The sequence below is a fragment of the Herpailurus yagouaroundi genome, unplaced genomic scaffold, assembly GCF_014898765.1.
Source record: "Herpailurus yagouaroundi ecotype Mexico unplaced genomic scaffold, PumYag 28, whole genome shotgun sequence".
NCBI classification, from domain to species: Eukaryota; Metazoa; Chordata; class Mammalia; order Carnivora; family Felidae; genus Herpailurus; species Herpailurus yagouaroundi.
Genome location: NW_024412376.1, coordinates 134,702,809 through 134,720,979, shown reverse-complemented (window position 1 = coordinate 134,720,979; position 18,171 = coordinate 134,702,809). Strand labels below are relative to the sequence as shown.

At 39.2% G+C, this 18,171-nt stretch overlaps 1 protein-coding gene across 3 annotated transcripts in view; it reads right to left on the bottom strand.

Moving 5' to 3' along the window:
* Positions 1 to 18,171, bottom strand: part of RBM47 (RNA binding motif protein 47) — a 163,823-nt gene that overhangs the window by 31,593 nt on the left and 114,059 nt on the right. For all 3 annotated transcript variants that reach the window (XM_040485124.1, XM_040485132.1, XM_040485139.1), the window contains one exon: positions 7,926 to 8,051. The gene's annotated coding sequence lies outside the window, so the exon portion shown is untranslated. The remainder of the gene's footprint in view (positions 1 to 7,925; positions 8,052 to 18,171) is intronic.

The following is an 18,171-nucleotide window of genomic DNA, read 5'->3' as shown; positions in this document are numbered from 1 at the left end:
TTTTCTACATTAGTCGATATGCTTAGCTTCTACTACGTTGTGTCGGGGACTTGGTAGAGATTTTACACAAGGAAATAGGCACAAGACCACGCCTGGCCATGAAAGCAGTTTCCAAACGCTCCTTTATGTGCAGGTTTGCAGGTTTGAGAAGCTGGTTATTAAAGTGCTTGAGCTCATGAAGACTGGTTGAGGATACGGTCCTTTTCTCCCTGGTATTCCTCTGCTCCTGGGCAGTTCTCTGCCATACAGTAGTGGGTCTTGATGAATTGGAAGACAGATCACAAATCAATCTGAGAGTGAATGTACCGCCAAAGTTCCCAAACGTCATATGTGAAATCCAAGTTTCTTGGCTCAATAATGTCACTCATTTATCTGCCTTTCTAGTTTCCCTGAGAGTGTGCCACACAGGGACACCTCTCACTGCAGAGGGGAAAAGGTGGGGAAGCAGCACGGGGGCCTCTAGTTTTAGTGGGGAAAGAAAAATGCTACTGCCTGCTATTGTTCCTCCTTGGTCATACTTCCTTCACCTTTAAAATCATTTTTTCTCTTGGGGCACCTGGGTGGCATAGTCGGTTAAGCGTCCGACTTCAGCCAGGTCACGATCTCGCGGTCCGTGAGTTCGAGCCCCGCGTCAGGCTCTGGGCTGATGGCTCGGAGCCTGGAGCCTGTTTCCGATTCTGTGTCTCCCTCTCTCTCTGCCCCTCGCCCGTTCATGCTCTGTCTCTCTCTGTCCCAAAAAATAAATAAATGTTGAAAAAAAAATCATTTTTTCTCTCATTCTCAAATTCTCATTTAATGTCCCTGGTTTTCAAGTATAATCACCTCGGTTAATAAATACCCCAGAGAAACACACAGGGATAGAGCAATGCTACTGTGTGAATCGCTGTCTGCTTTAATCCTTGTTTAAGTTACACACGCACAGACACACATACACAAACACACACACACACCCCACTTTTTAATGAGTATTCACCATTTGAACAAAATATAGTAATATATGGTTTAAAACTAGGGAAGGGAAGAGAGTTTGTCAATTAGAAATTATTTAAATGCTAAAGTTATAATTTCTGAGGTAGAATTTGTAGATGTTTGAAAAGATAAAACACTGCTCTATTCTGAGGAAAGATATTTATTAAGAGAAGGAAGAAAAGAAAGAGGGACAGGAAGGAGAACCAGTTTTCCCAGTCTCTATAATTTAACTAGGCAGTTAAGGTAGTTGGATATTTACATAAAAGTTCCATAGACTATAAAAGTTCCATAGAAGCAGAACCAGATTAGTTAAAGAAACTCCTAAAATACAGACTTAAAATTTTAAAAATAGAAATGAACAGAAAATATATATCCAGAGTGTTACTGAACCTAGAACATTTAGAATAAAACGTTCAAGTGTGAGGAAGCTTATGATTTTCCAGGTATATTAAACTCCTAGGATCCTTTTTGTAGACATAATTGCTACTCATGTTTCACATATTCCATAATTTCATTGTGTGCGCTTGGAAGTAATATATCAATTGAAAAACGAACACAGTGGTAAAAACGCCCCTGATTTGAGCTGGTCATTTATTCCCAGTCTCAGGAGAAATACTGGATATTCTTTGAGTTAATAAAGTGTGAAATGACTTTAATGCTTCAAGGGAAAAACAGTATACCAGTCTTGCAAACTGTTTTAGAAAGCATGGCTTCTCTTATTCTACCCTACATCAGAAAATTCGTTTATTTCCTTTTTCTCCAAATCCCCTTTCACAGCAAAGAGAAAATGAGGACCTACAGCAGCAAACTGTTCATCCCTCATAAATCAGTCTCCATGAAAACCAAGAGAGGGTGGTCCTAAAGCCAGATCCTTAGTAGATTTAACCTGAATTCATTTGTGATCTGGACACCCAACTATGTTCTAGTGCTAGAACCTAACTGATGTGGAGAAACCTGCAACCATGAGTTCCATCAGTGTGGCACTCCTGTCTCCAAGCCCGTCAGAGAGCAGTAAGTCCAGCGCAGACTTTTGGTCCTGGTGATACTAGGTGAGGCAGGTTACACAGCCTAGTACTTCCTTCTTCTCAAGAGTCTGCACGTGAAGGCTAGGCAGACCTTCACATTTTCTATTGTAAGCGCACCGAGGTTCCATCCACTAAAAAAGAGAACTAGGATAATGGTTTGGAAACAGAGTTTGCCCATGTAACTGTGCCTAGTTTTGTTTCTCTAAAGCGTCATGGAGAGAAATCTATTTTTGTACAAAAATAAATATTTACTGTAGCTCACAGTTCACAGCCACATTCAGTGTGGAGTGTCCCCTCTCCCTCTGCTGTCTCTCACACACACACACACACACACACACACACACACACACACACACACACCCCTATACATATACCTACATCCTTTTTGTCTTAGTCTAAAACTCTATCTAGCTCTGCTGTTCTTTTGTTGGGGATTTCATCAAGCATGTTTATATCAACATGCTTGCTGATCCTAGCCACCATCTCACAGTTGTATCCTAGTTACGAGAGCTGAACCAGCTGAGCTGTTAGTTCCCTAATTGCTTCAGCTTTCTCTCACCTGTCTGTTGGGAAACCACCTAAGCCTACACTAGGAAGAAAAATAAGTGAGGGTGAGTATCAGGTGTGAAATGTGTGTCGTTTGCTTAACGGGCTGACACACATCTTTACTGAGACTTGATGGGACTGAAAGTTACCTCTTTCAAAGAACCCTGGCCTTTCCCATACGCCATATACAAAAATTGATTCAAAATGGACCAAAGACCTAAATATTAGAGCCCAAACCATAAAACTCTTAGAAGAAAACTATATATGATATAGTTTTATATTTCTATAAAATAATAGAAAATCATGACATTAATTTGGCATTAATTTCTTGGATGTGACACGAAAAGCACAGGCAACAAAAGAAAAAAATAGACAAATTAGACTACATCAAAATGGAAAACTTTTATGAATTAGCAGAGTGGAAAGGCAACCGATGGAATGGGGGAAAACAATCCCTTAAAATATTAAGGAATCAATATAAAAAACTACAAAGCAACAACAAAACCAACCAATTTTAAAATGGGCAAAGGGCTGAATAGGCATTTCTCCAAAGATGATACAAAAATAGCCAATAAGCATACAAAAAGATCCTCCCACATCAGTAATCATTAGGGAAATGCAAATCAAAACCACAAGATACACCACTTCATGCCCACTAAGATAGCTATTATTAAAAAAAAAAAGCACCGAGAAAATAAATGTTTGCAAGAATAGGGAGAAATTGGAACCCTTGCACATGGCTGATGGGAATGTAAAATTATACAGCTGCTGTGGAAAGCAGTATGGTGGTTCCTCAGAAGCTTAAACACAGGATTAGCATATGACCCACCAATTCCACTACTGGGCATATACGCAAAAGAATTGAAAGAAGGGGTTCAAAAAGAGAAAGGTACACCCATGATTAAGGCAGTATTATTCACATAGCTCAAAGGTGAAGATAACCCAAATGTTCACTGATACATGAATGGGTAAACAAAATGTGGCATATACAGACAACAGAATATTATGAGCCATAAAAAGGAAGGAAATTCTGACACATCCTATAACATGGATGAACCATAATGACGTTATGCTAAGTGAAATAAGCCAGCCCCAAAAGGACAAATATTATATAATTCTACTTACATGAGTTACCTAGAATAGTTAAATCCATAGAGACAGAAAGTAGAAAAGAGCTGGTGGGGAGGGAGGAACGGGAGTTATTGTTTAAGGGGTACAAAGTTTCAGTTTGGAAAGATGAGAAAGCTCTGAAGATGGAGGACAGTGATATTTGTACAATAATGTGAATGTATTTGATGTCTCTGAAATGCACACCAAAAAATGGTTGTTATGCATATCTTACCACCATAAAAAAAAACAGAGAAGGAAAAAAAGGAGGAAGGAATGCAGATTTTTAAGAGAAAATGGGAAAATGATTAGAAAAATGTTCTAGGTTACACAGCTTTTTCTTCATGTTTACAATTCAAAATGCAAAGATGTAGGGGCGCCTGGGTGGCGCAGTCGGTTAAGCGTCCGACTTCAGCCAGGTCACGATCTCGCGGTCCCTGAGTTCGAGCCCCGCGTCAGGCTCTGGGCTGATGGCTCAGAGCCTGGAGCCTGTTTCCGATTCTGTGTCTCCCTCTCTCTCTGCTCCTCCCCCGTTCATGCTCTGTCTCTCTCTGTCCCAAAAATAAATAAACGTTGAAAAAAAAAAATTAAAAACAAAAAAAAAAAACAAAAAAAAAAACAAAAAAAAAAAACAAAATGCAAAGATGTATATGTATATATATACACACACACACACACACATATATATATAAATAAACTGATGATACTTTTAACTATGTGAAATTTAGTCAAAAAGTGTCTTTGTTCCAAGGTTAAGATTAGAGCTAGCCTGGGGCGCCTGGGTGGCTGTCGGTTAAGCATCCGACTTCGGCTCAGATCATGATCTCACGGTTTGAGTTCAAACCCCGCATCGGACTTTGTGCTGACTGCTCGGAGCCTGGAGCCTACTTTGGATTCTGTATCTTCCCCTCTCTCTCTGCCCCTCCCCTGCTCGTACTCTTTCTCTCTCTCAAAAATAAACATTAATAATAATAATAATAATAATAATAATAAAGATTAGAGATACTCTGAGGTACTATTATAATCTTTTCATGCTTTTAGATTTTGGAGTTTTGTTCCAATGTATATGTAAAAATAATTTTTTTTAGGTGCAAAACAAACCAGTATTTCAAAGTGGCACAAAATCTGAATAGAGAGGAACCCAACAAATATTTGTGAAATGTCTGCTCTATATTGATATGCAAGGGACAGTCTACCTCAGAAAGCAAGATCGACTGGCCAGTGGCAGACTTCTTTGCCAAGCTTTGGCTCAGTCTCCTGAAATTGCTCAGTATCGGTGTCACACAATTTTAACATTTCCGGTAATGGTGAAAGATAGCCAAATATTCATGAGCTTAGTTACTCCGGAAACCTTTTTGGTGTGTTCCAAAGTTTGAAAAATCCAATAAAAATCCCTGAACAGCGCAAGTATAGACTTTTCCTGGCCAGGGGGTGGGGGGGTAACAATTGGTGCCAGTGCGAGGATGAAGATTGGACAGAACTAATCAGTAGAATCTATCACTTTAAAATTCTAGTCATGATTCTGGAAAGCTCTCTGTGAGGTCCACTGACCATTCCTTTGCTTTTGGGGGGGGGTCCTCAGCTTTTGGTATTTTATTCATTACTCACGAATTATAGATGTGAGAGCTGAAAGAAAATGTAGAGGCCATGTTGAAGGAGTTTCCTGTTATTTTACTTTTTTACATTAAAAAATGATTAACTTGAAAAATTTTTTCCTAGTATTTAAAATTCAGGGAAAGTTTTCTCTCCTAAAGAACAGATGTGCTTTCATTGTTAGATAATGGAAGTTATGCAACACATCGTGTTGTTCACAGTCAGATTTAGACTATCTACATACTGATCTTCAAAAAACCACCTCAGATGCTCGTTAGATAGATACAGAGAAGTTGAGCCCCTCACTTCAAAGAGGAAGAAAGAGGGGTGCCTGCGTGGCTCCGTTGGTTAGGCATCCACTTCAGCTCAGGTCATGATCTCACAGTTCATGGGGCTGAGCCCCGCGTCGGGCTCTGTGCTGTCAGCTTGGAGCCTGGAGCCTGCTTCAGATTCTGTCTCCCTCTCTCTCTCTGCCCCTCTCCGGCTCACGCTCTCTCTCTTTCTCAAAAATAAATAAACAATAAAAAAAAATTTTTTAAATAAATAAGTAAAGGAAGAAAGAAAGAAAGAAAGAAAGAAAGAAAGAAAGAAAGAAAGAAAGAAAGAAAGGGAAAGAAAGAAGAAACAGGCCTTGAGAAGTTAAGTGACCTGTCCATGGTTAAGTATTTTTGAGTTTGTTGTTTGTCTGGACTCATTGACTGAATTAGGCTTCATGTAGACAATGAAAAGATTTTCTTTCATTCTCCTGAAGCACATAGTACAGAAATGAACAAAAGTGGTGACAAGACATACCAAGTGAGTGGATGCAAGCCTCAGAAATGCTACTCCCCCATCAACAGACCCAAGAGATTGAGGTTGGAGCACAGGGTCAGCTGGATAACATTATCTTCTACTTTAGACCTGATATTGGTTAGGACTTGGGCGGGGGGGGGGGGGGGGGTGGGGGCTGGGAGGAGGGAAGAGGCTTTTACTTCCTGAGCTTCTGTAGAAATATTTATGATTTTAAACCTTCTTAAAGTAACAGAACTCAATCTTTACCCGTGTGCATGAAATGAACATTGTCATAATAATGGGCGAGGAGAGAGGGGAGGGCAAATTAATTTGAGTCATTTCTGAAAGACAGTTTGACAATATCAAGAGCTTTGCAGTGTTCATTAAAAATAGTTCATTTTCATTAGCCCATGCTTCCATTTATAGAAATTTACCTCAAGAAAATAATCGGACACACAAATGAAATGTATAGGTAAGTATGTTCACTACAGTGGTATTTATTATGTAATGAACATAATAGCACCTATTTATACGTGAATGCAGCAAACATAATGTACAATGGTATAGAAATGGCTAAATAAATTATGGCATAGTTGTAGGATAAAATATTTATCTCATGTTCTCAACTATGTGAACCTTGTTAAATAATATTTAGAAAATATCTGAAATATCTAAAAGAAACAAAAAAAGAATAAATATAATGTTAATTGTGGTTATCAGTGGATTCTGAGATTATAAGCAATTTCATAGGTTTCCTTTATTTATTTATTTATTTATTTAATTTTTTTTTTCAACGTTTATTTATTTTTGGGACAGAGAGAGACAGAGCATGAACGGGGGAGGGGCAGAGAGAGAGGGAGACACAGAATCGGAAACAGACTCCAGGCTCCGAGCCATCAGCCCAGAGCCCGACGCGGGGCTCGAGATCGTGACCTGGCTGAAGTCGGACGCTTAACCGACTGCGCCACCCAGGCGCCCCACATAGGTTTCCTTTAATGAATATGATTTTCTAAAAATATCATAATTTAAAAAAAAGTTAGCTCTCCAAGTCCCTGAATTCCGTAGACTAAGTCCAGAACCCAGCCTAGAGGACATGAAAACAAAGGATTTTGGCAGGGGCGGGGAGAAGGGTGGGGCGGGAGAGGGTAGGTGAGGGCTTGGAGGCTGTTGCTGGGTATATCGGTGTCACCAGCAGCTCCTCCCTGACATACAAGGATTGGAGCTTTGTGAGGGTTGTGGCTGTGGCTTCGGAGGGCCGTCTGTCCAAGGTTTAGCCTCTTTCATGCTCCCTGTCCCTGCTATAGCATACATAGGACTGTCACCCACATAATACTAATACCTTCTATCTGTAGAGAATTATGTCCTTGTCAGAGTGCATTTACATGGGTTGTAATTCACCACATTGCCAAGATTTGGAGAGTCTGACATGACAGTTATTTTTACCTTCTACGAAGGTAAAAAAAAAAAAAAACAGCAATTAGAGACAGCGGGAGGACTGTTCAAGAACACACAAGTGTCTTTTCTAGCTTGTGCAAAGGACCCTTCCTTGTGTCCAACACTTTTGGAAGACAACTCTGATAAGATACCCTTCACCTCTTTTTTTGGGTGGTATAAGAGGCAATTTATAAGCAATACATAATTATTCCTTGTCTTTTAATGCCAAAGATGCTCACACGTACAGATAGCAGTAGTAATTTTTCCTCCTTAGGTCACAAAGATGTAAACTAAACAAAGAAATAAAGACTTATATTGTGGGTTTAAAATGACTTACCATGTTATATAAACCACCAAGGTTGTTATAACAAACACACACCGGGTACATATTGTCTAAGCAGCAGATACCTTGGTTGATAGGAATGAAAATTTAAGGTTTTATTTAAGTGAAGAAGAAAAGCACATTGGGAATGTACTCACCAAAACCCCACTAATTTGGTTTGTCTGGTCCTTTTATAGGATGTAGAACAAGAATATACAGGGAAATTCAGGCAGCTTGCTTGGGATTTTTCAGTTCAATTTTTGGCATGTCCTTTGAAGCAAATCCTAAGGGGTAAAAAAAAAAAAAAAAAAATGCTACAAATGTCTTCTATTTAAATATCATTTTTATAAGTGGGTTAAAAATGTGAGGCCATTTTCTTTTTTTTATTTTTTCTTTTAAAAAAATGGTTTTTTATTTTATTTATTTATTTTTTTAATTTTTTTTTCAATGTTTATTTATTTTTTGGGACAGAGAGAGACAGAGCATGAATGGGGGAGGGGCAGAGAGAGAGGGAGACACAGAATAGGAAACAGGCTCCAGGCTCTGAGCCATCAGCTCAGAGCCCGACACGGGGCTCGAACTCACGGACCGCGAGATCGTGACCTGGCTGAAGTCGGACACTTAACCGACTGCGCCACCCAGGCACCCCAAATGGTTTTTTATTTTAGAGACAGAGTGAGAGAGAGAGCACAGCAGAGGAGGGGCAGACAAAGAGAGGGAGACACAAGATCCAAAGCAGGCTCCAGGCTCTGAGCTGTCTGCCTAGAACCCAATGTGGGGCTTGAACTCACGAACTGTGACATCATGTCCTGAGCCGAAGTTGGATGCTTAACCGACTGAGCCACCCAGGTGCCCCATGGGCCATTTTCAGGAAGGAAGGAAGGAAGGAAGGAAGGAAGGAAGGAAGGAAGGAAGGAAGGAAGGGAGGGAGGGAGGGAGGGAGGACGGACTACCATTACTCTGTCGTGTTCCCTACAAACCAAGAAACATAACCATTTATTCTTCCTCCTATTCTTGAAGAAACGGGGACCAGTAATAAGAATGGGTCATTACCCTCCTTCCTGCTGAATCCAGGCAGTGTCTCAAATACCACTGAAACAAGAACTCTAGCCATTCACTACCAACTGATTAGAGTTGCTATGAAGGCAACTTGCTATTCTGCCCTAAGTGCGTAGTACAGGATTTGGGGTCCTAGGATAATCTTTAAAGTCATAATACAGAAAACATTCAAATTAAAGAGAGTTAAGTTCAAGATAAGGATATTTCAGATGAGACATCAAAATATATACTGAGCACAAAACTTTGACCTTACTTCACATCTAAAAATAGAAAGTTTGCTCCCCTGAAGAAAATTAAGGGAGTTGGATTACCAGTAGTTTGCTTTGTGTTTTCGTTTTTGTTTTAAGATGTAGCACCCTTTCTTCCACCAAAAATTTACCTGGATGCAAAAACAGAATTGATAAAACAGGAAGCTGGCTGAAGTGGAAATAATGGATGGTATAGGGAGAGATCCCCATCCATTCTGCTCTGTTGTCCACTAGGGCTGGGTGGGGACCCCATAGGACCTGTAGGACTACAGAGGGCACAGTTTGGAACCCGCCAACTAAATGGCCCCTAAAGTCAGTTACAGTTCCAAATTATTCTGCCTTGACTATATTGCATATTGTAAAGACTGGCAAAAAGCTTTCCGTGAGATCCATAACCTTATGGGAATACAAGTAATAAAACTAAGCCATGAGCTAGTTTTCATCCTTATTATCAATGATCTATGAAAGAAAAGAAAAGAAAAGAAAAGAAAAGAAAGGCCACACCCTCAAGTGAATCATAGAATAATAGCTGTTAAAATATTTAGTTGTCAAAGCATATAATCCTTACCCAAATCTGTGAGGACAATTTTCTAGATGCTGTATCCTGGATAATACCTAATGATCAACATCACAGTATTGGATAAATAAGAATAAATGTGCAATTACAAAGTGTGTCCTGAAATTAATTCTACCTTGTTGAGGCAACAGAATAAATTCAGTCTCCTGAACTGTTCATGTCTTAGCTAAGTGATTCCGGACAAATTTATTCAACTTTTTTGAGCCTCAGTTTCCTTATCCATAAAGTGGAGATTTTATGGAGAACAAGAGATTGTATGAGAACGGAGGAAGGACTGCATGAAAAATACAGAATATAAAGTACCATTCCTGGCACATATTATTTATGCAGAATTGTGAGTTTTCGGTCTATTACAGCAAAATTTCCTCCTTTAAAAAATAATGTCATGTTAACGGACATGTACACTCTGTGAATTGAAATCAAATTATTAACATATAAATGAAATTGTAGGCTTTATATAGTTTGTGTTATATATTAATGAGTAAAAGAAAAGAAGGATTTTTAATGTGCCTGTCAAGGCTATTCAAATAACAGAAAATTTCTCCAAAAGAAAATACTTAGGCTCAATTGTTTATTTCCAGAAAAATCTGATTTTCCAGACTGACTCCAAACACAACCCATTTCATAAAAATTTTAATATTGTCTTACAAAACTCTTCAAGCAAAATCCACATGTCACTTTTGTTTTGTGGCTTCACGTTCCTCCTGACACAATACTGACTACCTTAGGGCATCCAGTTTGAAAAGTCCATCTCTGGTACAATTCCTGGATTTTATTTTATTTTATTTTATTTTATTTTATTTATTTACTTTATTCATTAAAATTTGTTTTTAATGTTTACTTAGTTTTTAGAGAGAGAGAGAGAGGGAGTGAGAATATGAGCGGGGAAGGGTAGAGAGAGAGGGAGACACAGAATCCAAAGCAGGCTCCAGGCTCTGAGCTGTCAGCACACAGCCCGACGCGGGGCTCGAATTCATGAACTGTGAGATCATGACCTGAGCAGAAGTCAGACACTTAACCGACTGAACCACCCAGGCACCCTATATTTTTTAAAATGCTTATTTTTGAGAGAGAGAGAGAGAGAGAGAGAGAGCGAGCACGAGCAGGAGAGGTGCAGAGAGACAGGCAGAAGATAAGAAGCAGGCTCCATGCTGACAGTGGAGAGCCAGATGTGGGGCTCAAACTCATGAACTGTGAGATCATGATCTGAGCCGAAGTCAGACACTTAACCGAATGAGCCACCCAGACGTCCGCAGTTGCCGGATTTTAGTGTGGAGGCAACTATCTTACTGAAGGTCACATAACTATGTATATTAATAAGATTTGCGAGGCAGTTCCTAGAGAAAAGAAATGGTTTCCAGACATTAACTGTGTTAATTAATTCACTTCAACCTCCTCACCCACTCCTCATTCTATGAAACAGCTATGGATACTGCTTTCTATGTCATGGAGTTTTTGTGAAGACCTAATGAGGAAATCTTCCTAGATTCCACAAAGGAAAGCTATTCTGAGCAGAACGCTTGTTTTGTTTTCATCTGGGTGGGGGTGGGGAGGCCTGTGAATCTTAGAGCTGCTGCTTCCTCTTGGACAATGGCGGGACTGAGGGCAAATGTTTGCTGGATTTATGATGCCTGTGGCACCATCTCTGTTCACACTGATTTTTACCCTTTCTTCTTTATCTTGTCATACCGTGGGCAGTTTTGAAAGCTTTTCCAAACCCACTTTCAGAATTATGAATACATAAAAGTAAGAAATGTATTTTTCCCCCAAAAGACACCCCAGTCTAATATCAAGTGCCTTGTCACGTTCTGCTTCTCAACCCCATTAGAAACCTAGATAAACAAAATTTCTCATCCTTTCTGAAGATAAACCAGTTGCCTCTACTCAGGGGTGTTAGTACATGGGCTTAAAGCTACCAGGAGACCACTAGGGCAAGAGTTAGGTAAGAGGTAAGAGTTCAGATAACAGAATCCTCACTCTGCCACTAGCAGGGTTTGACCACGGGCACGCCACTTAACTTTCTGGGCCTCAACATCCTCACTCGTGTACTGAAGCGGACACAAACACCTCATATGAGAGTTGCTATAAGGTAAAATAAGACACTTCATGTGAAAGCATCTTATAAACGGTCAACCATCATCTCCTGCCTGGCCATTATCCTTCCAACTGACTGTTTTATACACTCTGGACCACTGCAATCAACCTAGCTCTCACAGCAAGCAAAGTGATATTAAAAAAAAAAAAAGAAAGGGGCGCCTGGGTGGTTCAGTCGGTTAAGCGGCCGACTTCGGCTCAGGTCATGATCTCGCGGTCCGCGAGTTCGAGCCCTGCGTAGGGCTCTGTGCTGACAGCTCAGAGCCTGGAGCCTGTTTCAGATTCTGTGTCTCCCTCTCTCTGACCCTCCCCCGTTCATGCTCTGTCTCTCTCTGTCTCAAAAATAAATAAACGTTAAAAAAAAAAAAAAAAAGAAAAAGGAAAGAAAGACAAAAAACCACAGGGGCACCTGGCTGGCTCAGGTGGAAGAGCAGGTGACTCGTGATCTCAGGGTCATGAGTTCAAGCCCCGTGTTCGGTGTAGAGATTACTTAAATAAAAAAAATAAACCTCAACAAAACAAAACAAAACATAATTTGAGCATGTCTTGTCACCCTCCTGCTTGAACCTCTACCCTTTCTTAGAATATGCCCATAGAATAAAGTCAATATCCTTAGGAAGGCCTATAACGAAGACTTTGGCTCCTCTTCCAACCTCATCTTGGGTCGTTTTCCTCCTTATACGTGCTGTTCCCAATGCTTCAATCCCTATTCACCAGTCCCCCTACCCAGCCAGCTTGTTGTCATCCTTAACTTTCACTCCTCAGAAGCCATCTTTAGATCCCAAGATATATTTCCACAACATCACACAATCTCTCACTGTAGTCCTCATAATACTAAATCATAGGAGGCTGCCATTTTGAAAGACAAAAACAATAGAACCTTGGCAAATTTATATGCTTTTACCTTAAAACAACTGGTATAATAATGGCCTTCCCTGTCAGTTGTAAACTTTGCCAGGGCAGAATCCACCACTATAATCCCAGTGCCTCACAACTAATCTTAGCACACAGTAGGTGTTTAACTGTGTAATTAGTGTGTGAGATGTTGTTACTACCTTTTTAATGCTAAGCACATAATTTGTATCTTGTCATTGGTAGTAAAAACCATGCTTTTATTCAAATGCTACTTCTATGTTCTATAGGAATAAAATGAAGAAATGTAATGAAAAAAATATTTTTTAAGATTGTCATTTCTGGCGTTTCAGGCACACACGGATTCTAATATGTACAATATGCATCATGAGGGATAGAATTTAGCCCACTGGTGTGATGTCATTTATGGATTCGTGTTTTTTTCACTCAAATGTTTCTCACCAAAGGGCAGAATGAAAACAATTCTCAAAGGAAAGCAGATGATTTGGATTTATTTCTTTTTACAGCTTTTGCTACATGATAGCAAACAGCTAGGGAGAAAAGGATAGCATCTAAAAGAGAGCTAGACTTGAAACTGAGGAATTTTAAAATACACTTCCCCACGATATTTAAAAGGAATGCATCCTACAATCTTCCCAGATCAACTTATCTAACTATATCATAGCTTACGTCTCTCATGAAATGAACAGAGCAAAGATCAACCTGAACCAAAGTTGGATGACGTATGGGGTAGGCGAGGCTTATTCACGAGCTATGCTACTTAACAATATTAATAATGTTAATAACAGTTAACATTCATTAAGTGCTTATTATGCACCAGGTACTGTGCTAAGCATTTTGTGTACACTGTCTTCTTTAATTACTACTGCAACCCCATGAAACAAATTCTTTGGTTACAGTCATCCTGGAGATGAGGGAACTAAGACACAGGGAGACTGCCCATCGGTGAAGGTCCCTTAGCTGTAAGTGCTGAATCTGGAATTCAAACCCAAGAGGTCTGAGATCAGAATATGCACTCTTAATTATTCTGCTCCATGGAAGAATCCAATTCCAACCGCATCCTAGTCTGGGAGAGTAGACAATTAACATTTGTGCTGTAACAAAAATGACATTATATGTATTTATATTGCAGCTTCAGAGTCATTTATGAGTCAAAACTGTGAAGGGAAAACCGTGATTTGTCAAAGCCAACTGTCTAAGAATTTTTTCAAGAGTTCCAATATTCCAATATTCAACTTTAAACAGTAAAAGATATATTCAACCTGGGTTAGAAATAAGGATAGAAGTGTAGAGTTTTTGGATGAAGAGGAGAGAATGCCAGATATTCATAAAGATCATGGGCTCAAAAAACCTGGTTATCCAATGTGCTCCCTAGATTCTTGAAACGCTGTTATGCTTTTTGAAAGCATAACACGTTGGAAAGTTTTTGAGAAACCAGAGACTCCAGGAAAGGAATCAACAGCCTGCAATTTCACTTTCTCAGTGGACAATCTCTAATCTGACTGTTCTTTCTCGCTAACATTTAAAAAAATTATCTACCTCTTTTAGTAGCAAAGAAAATGAACACACTAACATTCACACCATGGAACTATGATTTTTAAAATAAATACAAATTACTAATTCTTTATGTATGATTCATGGCTGGTGGTTATTGAGATTTCACTCCCCATCCCCCTCCGTCTTTGTGCATTGACATTTGACCCTTTTTATAATATGCACCTTGCACCAGTGAAACTTAAGGCACCAGCTAGTTACTCATTAAACTTGGGTGCCAAGGGCTGACTTGTACAAATTACGCTGTTAACTGCCCAGTCTGGCCTGTGTGTAGAAGTGGAAAAAAGCAATCATCATAGCTGTGAATTTCTGTCATATCGGCAGAATTGAACTACAAATTGCAGCAATTCGTGCCTGACCTCTGATCTGTGAAGTAAGTCTAAACCTTTGAACCTCAGCTTGGAACTGAGAAACAGCATTTACTTGTACTGGAGAAGATGGCTAGCAAGTATTCTCTGCTGTGAATAGTTATTCTCTGCTGTGAATAGTTAACTCTGTGACTGTGGGTCGACCCACATCCCATCGACCTCCCCTACAGAATCAACCGGCGTAAGGGACTCGGAGGGATATCTTGAGAGTAGACTTCTTATCCAATGGCATTTTGAACAAATCTAATAAAAGTAGAAAGTTGCAGGATGCAAATTTTGTGAATAAATACATAAAAACAAAAAGGGAGGAATCTGAGATCACTTAAATTATCGGGCACTTATACTATGTACACTAAAAAAAAAATCTCTTTACAAAGGTTTTAATACTTAAAACTTTTTACCAAACAGTGCCATCTCTTGTATGTTAAATTTTAAAACAAATATATTATCAAATTTCTATATAAAATACAAACCCCTATTAAACCATCTCTGGAAAAAAGCAATCATGAGAAATCAGTTATACTTTTCTTTGAACCCAAACTTTGCTTCTGATACTAAACATTAGATGAAGAGGAATGAGTAAGTATAATAATGTACGTTTCTAATACATTTTGTCATAACACGATTCATCACATTTTATTCATTAAGAGGAAGGTTTTTCTTTTGAGAATTAGCTTCAAATGCTGTTCAAGTTGCTCCATTGCCAGGTAGAAAGCAGCAAATAAAGACTATTTCTCTGGTTTCTTTGAGTTCCTATTAGAACAAATCTCATAAAGCACATAAAATAAAACCAAACTATTCTTTATAACGAAAGTGAAACTTATTTGTAGTTTTTAAAGCACACAACGTCCACTTAACTAAGTCCATTTCACAACCGATACTATTGGTTTGGAACAATGGTGCTGCAAGAGAAGTCTTCTTATACCAGACCTTTTTCCAAAGAGGAAACATCACTATTGCTAACTTTATGTAGCAATTATCATAATGCTAATCCCACCTATTTTTCTTATTTCTCATTATCACTTACCTTAAAATCACAAATCTCTTCTCTAAAGACTTAACTAAAATGACTTTGGAAAACAAAGGTGGACACTATTGATAAATTCCTGCTATTTGATCCCATAGTTTAACTAGCAGCAATCTATGAAAATATCACTTTGTGAAGACCTTAGCTTTTTCAAGTGTGCAAAGTGAAGATCTACTGGAAGAACTGATTTTTAAAAATGTTTATAACTTAAGAATTTTGGGTTTGCTGCTGGTAAGGCAAACTGTGCACTATTTGAAACTACTACCAAGTTCTAATTTTTTTTTTTTTTTTTTTTTTTTTTGCCTTCTATTAAAAAAAGGGAACATTTGTTTATTTGACCTGATCTAAATTACTGGAACCAAACACAACCATCTCATCCTCTCTTCCAATTAAAACAAGTAAGGTGTCCCCTACCTTCCCAGTCTTGAAATCTGGATGCGACAGGCTAATAGTAACAAAAGCTTTGCTTAAGCAACCCCTGCTCCTGATCCGGGGAACTGCGTAACTCTGTTTTACATGGCACACGTCTCCTCATTGGTCAATGAGCTTTGGCCACTTAAATGCCTTGGGAGTCATTTGCTAAGGGCACCTGGAATGAGCTTTGAGTGGGTGGTACAGAAAGAAGGGAGGTGTAAAAATGGCCAGCTACAGAATGCTCAACAGCAGTCTGAAAACTTAATGAAAAACCCGCTGTCACAAATGGATTCGGGGAAGGCCCAAGAAGACAAAAGCTCCGGCATTTCAGAGAAAAGAAATTTAACTGAAATCTTTACTTACACGCCACTACTGACTAAAAGTAAACACGTGATCTTTGAAATCCACCTTCCTGGAATAAGAGAGGTGCCAGCTATTTTGTACTGCTTGATGCAGACGGGGAAAAACAGTGATTGCTACTTCATCCAGGTTGTTGTGGGATTTAATGAATGGATACTTGTAAGTGCTTAGATACAGGCAAAAGTTACACATGAATTAAACTCTCATTTGATTTTACTTCCAGTTTGGAGCTGGAAATGGATTTACTGGTAAGAAGTGGAGAAAAAATAGAAAGGGCCATAGAAAAAGGAGGGAGTGGTAAAACATGATTCATGGTAATGAAGACAGTTCGTACATAACAACGGGTCAGGGACCTAAAGCACCTAGGCAGAGTAAATACACTCCTTTTCAAGCAGGTCAGAGACGAACCTCGTTGAAAGTCTCTCTGGAGGTTGAGTTTGTTAGTCCTGGTGGTTGGGAGAGATCAGGGGAGCAGGGAGCAGAAGGAGGACTGTGGGGAGGGTCCTGAAAGTGAGGTAACATCTGGGACCCAAGGTCTTTCGAATAAGGATTAAAATCAGCTCCACAGCATATAAACAGAGAAATGAATCTATAATTTCAAAACTGTGGTCTCCAGTTTTCCTTTAGTGGTCATGTTAACCTTACTGAATTCTATAAAACCTTAGCAATTTGATGTCACCAAGGTGGGAAGTAAAAAGACCAGACTGACAAGAAAGTTTGAAAATCTGTTTATCTACCTCTTAAAAAAAATAGAAACAGCATTATTACTCCTAAATAATCTAAAACTATCAATAGAGACTAGAAAATATCAGCAGGTTAGTAAAGGGCCAAAATCCAGAACAAGTCTTAGATTATAAAACTAAGTTGACAGGGGGCGCCTGGGTGGCGCAGTCGGTTAAGCGTCCGTCTTCAGCCAGGTCACGATCTCGCGGTCCGTGGGTTCGAGCCCCGCATCAGGCTCTGGGCTGATGGCTCAAGCCTGGAGCCTGTTTCCGATTCTGTGTCTCCCTCTCTCTCTGCTCCTCCCCCGTTCATGCTCTGTCTCTCTCTGTCCCAAAAATAAATAAACGTTGAAAAAAAAAATTAAAAAAAAAAAAAAAACTAAGTTGACAGGTTCTGAAATGGAGGAAAACTGAGGCAATGTCTCAACAACACTAAGGCAGTGTTTCCAAAAAACTACTGATTTTGGACTAAATTCCTCTTGACTACAAATAAGACCCAGGAAATCTGCCTTTCATATGAGTATTATACTCAAGAATTTTGATAAATTCTGGGTGTGTAGTACACTTTAAGCAGAGTATTTTTGGTTTGGAGGTTTGGGGTGTGTGTGTGTGTGTGCACGTGTGTGTGTTCATATGCCTGTGTGTGCGCATGTGCGTGTATGCATTCTTACACCAAACATTATCAAGAACACAAAGACTTAGGAAACAATCCATCTCAAAGAGATACACTTAAAAAATAAGGTGGTAAGGACAGGGCAGCTGTTCACTGAATACCTGAATGTAATAATTACAATTACACCTGCCTTAAACAAAAAAATAAGCAAATTTCTTGCTTTTACTTTGAAAAAAGTTAATTTTAAAAAATTAGTCAAACAGGCACACAGATATTTATGGTCTTTGTAAAAACAATGCACACTAGTTATAACACATTCAAACAATATAGGAAAGTACACAGAAAAAGTAAAAGTCACCAATTCTTCTACCGCCATTGACACTGACTGCTACTAGCATAGTTCTCCATGTAGGCAAATGTATAAAACTGTAAGTCGATGCCATCATAGTAGACACATTGTGCTACATTCACTGTGTTAACTTCTGATGTATCGGG